We start from the raw sequence: 9,821 nt of genomic DNA on the forward strand, positions 1-9,821 counted from the left end.
TCGCTGCTAATTTTCCATGGCCTGGTGGCTTCCGGACATCTTCTAATTGTCTGAGCACTAGGTCTCCCTCTTTAAGGGTCCTTGGTCTTACTTTCTTGTCGTATTGACGCTTCATAGCTAGTTGCATTGATTTTTGCCTTAACTGTGTGAAATTGCGTTCTTCATCTACGATGTCAAGCTCGGTGCGCCGAGCTTGTTCATTAGAACTTTCGTTAAAGTGCTCGGTCCTTGTTGATCCTTGGCTGAGTTCCAAAGGGATTATACATTCTGATTCGTACACTAAGCGGAAAGGGCTTTCTTTTGTTGTTGACTGGGGAGTTGTGTTATAACTCCATAGTATCTCTGGTATAAGCTCGGCCCAGTGACCTTTAGCCTCGGTCAGTTTTTTCTTAAGGGCCTGCAAAATTACTTTATTAGCCGCCTCTGCGAGCCCGTTTGTCTATGGGTGCTCAACAGAGGAAAAGCGATGTCTAATATTCATGTTAGTTAAGAATGATGTAATTCTTTTGTCAGTAAATTGCCTACCATTATCAGAAATAATTTCTCGTGGCATACCATATCTACAAATGATAAATTTCCAAATAAACTTTTGTACCTTGTCCGAGGTTATTTTTGCAAGTGGTTGTGCTTCTATCCACTTTGTGAAGTAGTCGATGGCTACCAAGAGGAATTTTACCTGGCCTGGCGCTATTGGAAATGGTCCAAGGATGTCCATACCCCACTTGTGGAATGGCCAGGTTGCGTCCGACGTGTGTAACGCCTCGGCTGGGTTGTGTATTAATGGCGAGCATTTTTGACAAGATTCGCACTTTCTGACCTTGTCTATACAGTTCGATCTTAAAGTCGGCCAATAATATCCTGCATGTAAGATTTTCACTGTCAGGCTTCTGCTTCCGATATGATGTCCATAGATGCCTTCATGGACTTCGTCTACTGCTATCTTGGTGTCGCCTCCTGCAAGGCATTTAAGCAGTGGTCGGGAGAAACCATGTTTGTATAGGTCGTCTCAGATTAGGGTAAACTGGGTCGCTTTCCTTTTAAAAGACCTTGGATCACCCTCTGGTACGACCCCCGTCTTCAGGTAATGTATTATTGGAGTTCGCCAATCTTCCCCCTGTGACAAATTTAAGACATACTGCATATCTAGGCTAGGTTTTGTTAGTATGAGATGTACCAAATTTTCTGATTGCTGATCTTCTCTGTATGTTGCTAATTTGGATAGTATGTCTGCTCTAGATTTTTGTTCTCATGGTATATGTGTTATTTCAAACTTTTGAAAGTTTTTTATCATGTCTTTAGCAATATGTAGGTATCTTTCCAAGAGTGCATCTTTGGTTTGAAAATTACCGGTTACCTGTTGAACTATGAGTAGGGAATCGCAATATACCTGTAAGCTCGGCACCTGGACTTCTTTTGCAAGTCTTAGTCCTGCCAATAACACCTCATACTCGGCTTGATTGTTTGTTGCTTAAAACTGGAATTTGATTGATTGCTCTGCATATACACCTTGGTTGTCTTTTAGTAGTATCCCTGCTCCGCATCCATTGTCATTGGATGCTCTGTCTACATACAACTCCCATGATTTTGTTTCTTCTACTTCATTTGTAAATTCTGAGATGAAATCGGCTAGAGCTTGGGCCTTGGGGGATCCCCTGGATTGATAAGTGATGTCGAATTCTAAGAGTTCGACCGACCATTTTGTTAGCCTTCCCGCTAGGTCGATTTGCCGGAGTGGTTGATTGGTCCGAACTATAATTCGGTATCCCTGAAAGTAATGCCGAAGTCTCCGAGCTGTGATAATTAACCTAAATGCTAATTTTTCTATCAGCGGGTATCTTGTTTCAGCATCCTGTAGGACCTTACTTACGAAGTATACTGGGTGTTATTCTTTGCTGTTATCTGTTACAAGTACTGAACTGATTGTGTTAGTTGAAATTGAAAGGAATAGGTGCAGGGGCTTACCTTGCTCTAACTTTTTCAATATGGGCGGCGATCCCAGGGTGTTTTTAATTTTTGTGAAGGCTTCTTCACATTCTTTTGTCCAAGTAAATTGATCCGATTTCTTTAAGGTGTTAAAGAAGTGGTATGATTTTTCTGCTGCTGCTGGCAAGAACCGAGAAAGAGCTGCCAACCGACCTATGAGCTGTTGGACTTCCTTCTTGTTCCGAGGAGATTGCATGTTAATTACGGCGAAACATTTGTCGGGGTTTGCCTCTATCCCTCTGTTTGTTAGCAAGAAGCCGAGGAATTTGCCCCCTTGACTCCGAACGCCCATTTTTCTGGATTTAGTCTCATATTATGTTTTCTGAGCTGTTCAAATATCTTGTTCAGGTCGTGTTTGTGCTGTTCCTCCGAGGTTGATTTCACCACCATGTCATCTACATATATTTCAATGTTTCTGCCGATATAATTTTTGAAGACTTTGTCCATTAGCCATTGATATGTTGCCCCTGCATTCTTTAGCCCAAAGGACATGACCTTGTAGCAGAAATTTCCTTGATCTGTGACAAATGCTATTTTTTCTTCGTCTCTCGGATGCATGAGAATTTGATTATAGCCTGAATAGGCATCCATGAAACTGAGCACTGGGAAACCCGAGGTGTCGTCCACCAATCTGTCTATGTTGGGGAGTGGGTAGCCATCCTTAGGGCATGCTTTGTTTAGGTCGGTGAAGTCCACGCACATGCGCCACTTTCCCGAGTTTTTTCGCACCATTACGACGTTTGCTAGCCATGCCGAGAATCGAAGTTCCCGGATAAACCCTGCTTCCAGGAGTTTTTTGGTCTCTGCCTCTGCTGCTTTTCTCCTTTCGTCTCCCAAGTTTCTTTTCTTTTGTCGTATAGGTCGGGCGTTGGGGTTGACGGCCAGCTTGTGGCAAATGAAGTTAGGGTCGATACCGGGCATGTCTGACGGCGTCCATACGAAAAGGTCGGCGTTGGTTTGTAATATTGTGATGAGGTCGGCCTTCTGTCCTACAATGAATGCCAATCCTATGTTAGTAAATTGCTCATCATGACCTAATTTTACCTTCTCGAGGTCGTCCGTTGGTGTCTGACGACTGTTGTCGCTCCGGGGGTCCAGTTCGGCCAGTGTTGGTATATGCTTCGAGTTATACACTGTGTGAATCCGAGGTGTTTCCTCCTTCTTTACTGTTTTGAGGCTTGCATTGTAGCATTGCCTTGCCTCGTTGTGGTTGGCGTAAACTGTCCCCACTACGTTATCCTGCAAGGAAAATTTCACACAAAGATGAACAGTTGAAACAATGGCTCCAAAGGCGTTTAATGAAGGACGCCCTAGAATAATGTTATAAGGGCTAGGACAATCAACCACCAGAAATTGGATATCTAGTGTTTTGTTATTTGGAGGTTCTCCAATTGTTGTTCTCAGCCAAATGTACCCAGATACCGATACCTTTTCCCCGGAGAACCTTACCAATTCTCCGGGTGACGGCTGTAGTGCATTGTCACTGAAGTGCATCTTTTTGAAAGTTGAGTAGAACAAGATGTCGGCGCTGCTTCCTGGGTCAAGCAGGACCTTTTTTACTGTTAATTCTCCCATGTGGATCGAGATGACAACTGGGTCATCTAAATTCGGGCAGGTTGTTTTAAAGTCGGCCGTGCTGAAATCGATACGGGAGGTCGGAGTTGATGCTTGTCGTTCTGGATGAGATCCTTCCATCGTCATCGTTGCTCGGTAACTTCTTTTCCTTGCCGAGGTGGTGGTCCCGCCACCAGCAAATCCTCCTGAGATGTAGTTAATAATCCCCTTGGATGGGGGTATTTCAACCTGTTTATGTCTGCTTTCTCTTTCTGCTTCTCTTTCTATTTCTCGCTGCTTTCTTGACGAGATATATTTGTCTAGGAGCCCTTGTCTGGCCAATCTCTCCAGCAGATCTTTTGCCACGATGCACTCGTCTATGGTATGGCCGAACTTTTGGTGAAAAGCGCAGTGTTTGCTTTTATCCACGTACTTCTGATCTTGATATGATCCTGCTCGGATTGGCGGTTTGATCAATTTGTTGTGCAGGATCTCTTTGATTATATCTTCCCTCTTTGTGTTGAATTTTGTATATGTGTCAAATTTTGGCGCTAGTTTGAATGGTTTTCTGAGGTCTTTGCTTGTGGGCCGATGAGGCCTTTCTTCTTCTTTTTTCGGCGGCTTTTCGCTCCTCTGTGCTTCCCTGAGTTCTTCGATTTCGATCTGGCCCTGGACTTTTTCTCTAAATTTCTCTAGCGTCTTCGGTTTTGCTACTGCAATTGCTTCTTGGAATTTCCCAGGGCGAATACCGCTTTTGATGGCATGCAATTGTACTTCAGGGTTAAGGTCGGGGATTTGCATTGCTGCTTCTGTGAACCGCATCATGTATTCCTTCAAGCTTTCGTGTTGTCCTTGTTTAATCGTGCTGAGGTAATCTGAGTCTCGCACATAGATTTTAGATGCTGCGAAGTGGTTGATAAACAATTCGGCGAATTCATCAAAGCTTGATATTGATCCTGCAGGTAAGTTAGAAAACCATAATAAAGTTGCCCCATCTAAGAAAGTAGGAAAAGACTGGCACAAGATGGGATCGGAGTCGCTATTAAGAAACATCATTGATTCGAATTTTGTGACATGGATTTTAGGATCTCCGATCCCCTTATACAGCGTTAGGGTCATTGGAAGTGTAAAACTTTTAGGCATTTTAAAACTCATTATTTCTTCTGAAAAATGGTTTGTCCGTCGTCTTGCCGCTTTGGGGTTGGTTTCCCCCGTCTTCACATTTGATTCCGACTGACGTTCTTCATGTTGATCTGTATGTGCTTTCTTGTTGGCCTTCTGTTCATCATTGTTCTGCATTGCTGCCAATTATTCGGCCATCCGCTGGTTCTCCGCAAGCAAGGCAGCATTTGCAGCTAGGAGGTCAGCATTGGTCGGATTGGTTGAAGGCGTCGCCGAGTGGTCCGTCATGGCTTAGTACCTGAAGGAAAAATGAATACAAGGCAGATGTTACGTTGTTAGCTTCAGAAAATGAAAAAGTAAGGCAGGGTGGGGCCCCACGGTAGGCGCCAAATGTTCGAGCAAGAATGCGCGTCTCCGTGCTATAAGTCGGTTTCCAGTAGTTGCTAATAAAGAGGCTTGTTCTGCAGCGGAGAAACGCCTAGCTTGAATACGAACCGGGCGGAGAACCTGCAAAAAGGACTCCAACGCTCAAGTTAGTGGAGAGTAGTTATCAAAATTAGAGTGTAAGCATAAACTGTGTGTACTGGTGTGTTCAGGTGTTGCCTTGATGATTTTGTTTAGCAGCTGCCGTTTTATAGATTTGTGAGTTGGTTCCATTTGATGATTTGTTGAAGTGGATCCCGGTTTTAGTCGAGATTCTTAGTGATTGTTATCATGACGTGATTATCCGTTGTTTGTGTGTTTAATCGTGGCTGATGTGGCCGAGATATATGATGGCAGTTCCGATTTATAGAGTACAGTACGAAAACTATTTTCAATTGTACAGATTTTTTAATTAAATGACAAGATACATAAATTTTAGCTATAAAACTTAAAAATTTTAGCTATACAACACAATTTTTTTTTGAATTGTGAAAGATTTTTAGTTGAATGACATTAAAAGATAACACAAAAAATTTAGTTGAAAAATACTACAACTTTAGTTAGCGAAATCGAACTTAGTTATGGCAAATTGAGGTTGCCGAAAATCGCAAATTTCATCTAACAGTCTAACACGATGCCACCCTACCACACTATTCAGTTTGCACCTTAGTATGGATAGTTATAGTTATGTTCACACCAAAACTATATCGCTTTTATTTAGTAAAATAATACTAGTAGTGGCTTAGCAACATGCATGTTTAATTAGCCCTTTTTTTTTGCGTTAAAACACGGAAGAAGAAAAAAATAATAATTTTACTAGATAACCAACAAGAATTTAGCCAACAATAAATCAATAAATATTGGACAATGTTAGGTAGACAAAAAATACAATCAGAATTTGTCTTATTTAACATTCATTAATTGTCGCAACAATTAATAAATGCTAAATAAAACAAGTTATGATTGTTTTTGGCTAATTTTTTTTGTTACCAAACATTTCCGTAAATATTTTTAAACTGTATTCTATATTAATTAATTATTATTAATTAGTAATTATTTAAATTTTATTTTTTAAAAAATACAAAATTAATAATTATTAATTACAATTACTTAAAATTAGTTGGTTAAAAATTGTTACCTATACTTTTCTAAAGAGAAAACATCAATTAAGTAAAAAGCAGTTACTAAAAAGTTGAAATGACAATTATGTATTGAGTCCTACTCCTAATAGTATTGTAATTGGAAAATTTCATAAATAAATAGATAAAAAAACACCAGCTAAATCACGTAGTATTATTCATAAATGATGGATTGAATAGGAATTTTATAAAGGGAAATGCTGGGGGGACAATGGCTTTATTGAACAATATGAACAACCACCAATCAAATAAAAACACACTACACCTCTAAATTAACCTTCTAAATTTTAATATTAAAATAATCATTCATACACTAGTAAAATAAACATCCGATATATCTATTGTTTACATTGTTTAATATTTTCATTGTTCACCTATTTCTTTTTATAAAATGCGTTTAGAAAGAAATTTTACGTTTTATGTTGAAACATATATATACAATATTTTATAGAGCAGCTAGCTTCTATGCTTAGCTTTATCATTTACGTTTACATACATAAATTAAAGATCGTATAAAGGGAGTTACTCAAATGAAGATGTAAATTGTAAAAAATATCTTTTTATGAAGATACTTTATATAAAAGTGTGATTTATTAATTTGGTCACATTTCAAATAAAAATAACACTTTTATAACATATCAAAATCTAATCTTACAATCTATCATCAAGAATCAAAAAAAAAAAATTATCATATGAAGACAATTATAATATCTTCATAGGAGTACCCACCTTGTATAAATAGGAGACAATCAAAGCAAAAATCATTACAAGCACACACCGTCATATAGATTAATAATAACATGGAACCTCAACGTACCCTACTTTTTGGTTATTGCAATTTTGGTCTTCACAGTCTTGCATTTTCTTGCAAAATATTCCAAACCAAGATCCTATAAACTCCCCCCTGGTCCATGGAAATTACCCATCATTGGTAACATCCATCAACTTGCTCTAGCAGGACCATTACCACACCGTGCTTTCAGAGAACTTGCAAAGAAATATGGACCCATCATGCACCTCAAACTCGGTGAGAACTCCACAGTGGTTGTATCTTCCGCTAAGCTAGCCAAGGAAGTTCTCAAAACCCAGGATGCCTGTTTTCAAAAGAGGCCTTTTATTGCCGCTGTTCCAACCCTTGTATATGGCCCTGCAGATATTGCATTCTCTCCGTCCGGCGATTACTGGAGAGATATGCGCAAGATATGTACTCTAGAGCTTTTGAGTGTGAAAAAGGTTCAGTCTCTGGTGGCTTCTGTAAGAGAAGCCGAGGCTGAAAAGCTCATTCAGACGATCCGTGAATCTGCGGGTTCACGGATCAATCTGAGTGACATGATTTTCTCCTTGATAAGCGCTTCTGTTTACAGGGCGACTTTTGGTAGCTACAACAAGGAGCATGATGAGTTTGTGGTTCTGATCAAAGAAGCAATGGAAATCCTTGGAGTGTTTCATTGGGCGGATTTGTTTCCGTCGATGAAACCTCTGTATTATTTGAGTGGGTTGAAGTCCAAGGTGGAGAAGCTGCACAAGAAACTTGATAGGATCTTGGAGGACATCGTAATGGAACATCAAAAGAAACAAAGAGAAGGTAGGATCGATGCGGAGGAGGAAGACCTTGTTGATGTTCTATTGAGAGTCCAACAAAGTAGCAGTCTCCAGACCAAGCTAACAATCGCAAACGTCAAAGCCGTCATTGAGGTTAGTATTAATGCAAGTTTTTTTATGCCTTCTAGTTTGGTGTCGAATTGATGGAACTTATTTTTGATGAAAAGTATTAAATATTTAAATTATTTATTTTTATATTTTAAATTAAATATTAGTTTTTTTAATAAATTAGACAATTATATATTATATATAGATACTATAACAAACACTTAGTATTAATGTGTTCATGAAAAAATTTAAAATTATTATTGTAAAGGATGATCTTTCAGCATATAGTTCTTAATAAGCAGAATGAAAAAATATTAATAATAAAAAAATCACATTAATAAAATAATTAAAAAATTGAGAAGATAATTTCTTTAATTATCATATTATGAGTCACAAAAAATAACAATTAATTGGTAGAAAAAGTCAGATTAAACTGCTATAAAAAGTTAAATTATTCTATTTTATTGTTTTATTATGTCAAATTTAATTATTTTAACAATGATTTATTTTATTAAAAAATATATAAAACAAGATCTATATAAATATGCTGACCGAATCAAATACTTAAAAAAAAAAAAAGAAATTGCGAGTAAATTAATGTTTATTACTTTTTAAAAAGAAATTGTCTAATTGCTTTATATAGTGATCATTTTTATAAACACTATATGAAGAAAAAAATATTTTTCATTTTATATTAATTCATCATCATGTAATAGTTTAAAAATATATAATAAAAAAATTATTATGTGGCTGCAGTCTGCAGAGTAACTTTGTAAGAGTTGATAAAATCTATATTGATTTAGACCAAGAATTATTTAAAAATAATGCAAAGAATAATAATGATTTTGGAGTTTTCAAATGAAAATTATTGACTGATTCTGAAGTTCTCAAGTGAAAGTCAAATATAATTTTTTTACATCTTCAATACATTGAATTCATCAAAAATTTATAATATTTTATTATTAAACTCTTAAAATGTGTCATTGAGATTAAAACTGGCTAAATTAAAAAAAAAAAATAATAATAAAAGATTTCAACTGTTTACAGGACATGTTTGCTGCTGGAACGGATACTACAGCATCAACAATAGAATGGGCCATGGCAGAAATGATGAAGAACCCAAGAGTGATGGCAAAGGCACAAGCTGAATTAAGAGAAGCACGTAGAGAAAAGAAAATAATTCATGAAACTGATATTGAAGATCTAAGTTACTTAAAGCTAGTGGTCAAAGAGACACACTGAGGTTGCACTCACCAACTCCATTGTTGATCCCTAGAGAATGCACCGAAGCAACCAACATTCATGGCTATGCTATACCAATAAAAACAAGAGTGATGGTTAATGTGTGGGCAATTGCAAGAGATCCCCAATACTGGCATGACTCTGAGAGTTTTATACCTGAGAGATTTGAAGAAAGTTTTTTGGACTTCAAAGGGAATAATTTTGAGTATTTACCATTTGGGGCAGGAAGAAGAATATGCCCTGGCATGACTTTTGGTGTTGCCAGCGTGACACTTCCTTTGGCTCTCTTACTTTACCATTTCAATTGGGAACTTCCCAGTGGGATGAAGCCTGAGGATGTGGACATGACTGAACTCGCTGGCTTGGCAATTGGAAGAAAACATGCCTTGATTCCCACTATTTATGATCCATAACTTTATCATAATATTCTCATCTAGTTTTTTGTTCTAGTTATCAACATCTATGTGATGCCATCATAGTATTGTATGTTAGCTCTAGTATTGCACTCGTGGAAAAACAAATTAGGATTCGCAGCCAAGTTAATTTATAATAGTTCATAAATATTTCTTTTATGTCATTTTTTAATTATACGGGTGTGGTTGGTCATAAAGTTCCAATTTGAACTGATACTTCTTCAACTTGTTTTGCTAGTCATTTTACCGTAGACATTCGAAATAAACAATCTTCAATTACGTCATTCCAAGCCCA

General features: G+C 37.6%; 1 pseudogene; it reads left to right on the forward strand.

The window, feature by feature from the left end:
- Window positions 1-5,949: 5,949 nt before the first annotated feature.
- LOC130956791 (cytochrome P450 71D8-like) lies at window positions 5,950-9,619 on the forward strand (annotated as a pseudogene).
- Window positions 9,620-9,821: the final 202 nt, after the last annotated feature.

This window comes from Arachis stenosperma, chromosome 10 (genome assembly GCF_014773155.1).
Source record: "Arachis stenosperma cultivar V10309 chromosome 10, arast.V10309.gnm1.PFL2, whole genome shotgun sequence".
NCBI lineage: Eukaryota > Viridiplantae > Streptophyta > Magnoliopsida > Fabales > Fabaceae > Arachis > Arachis stenosperma.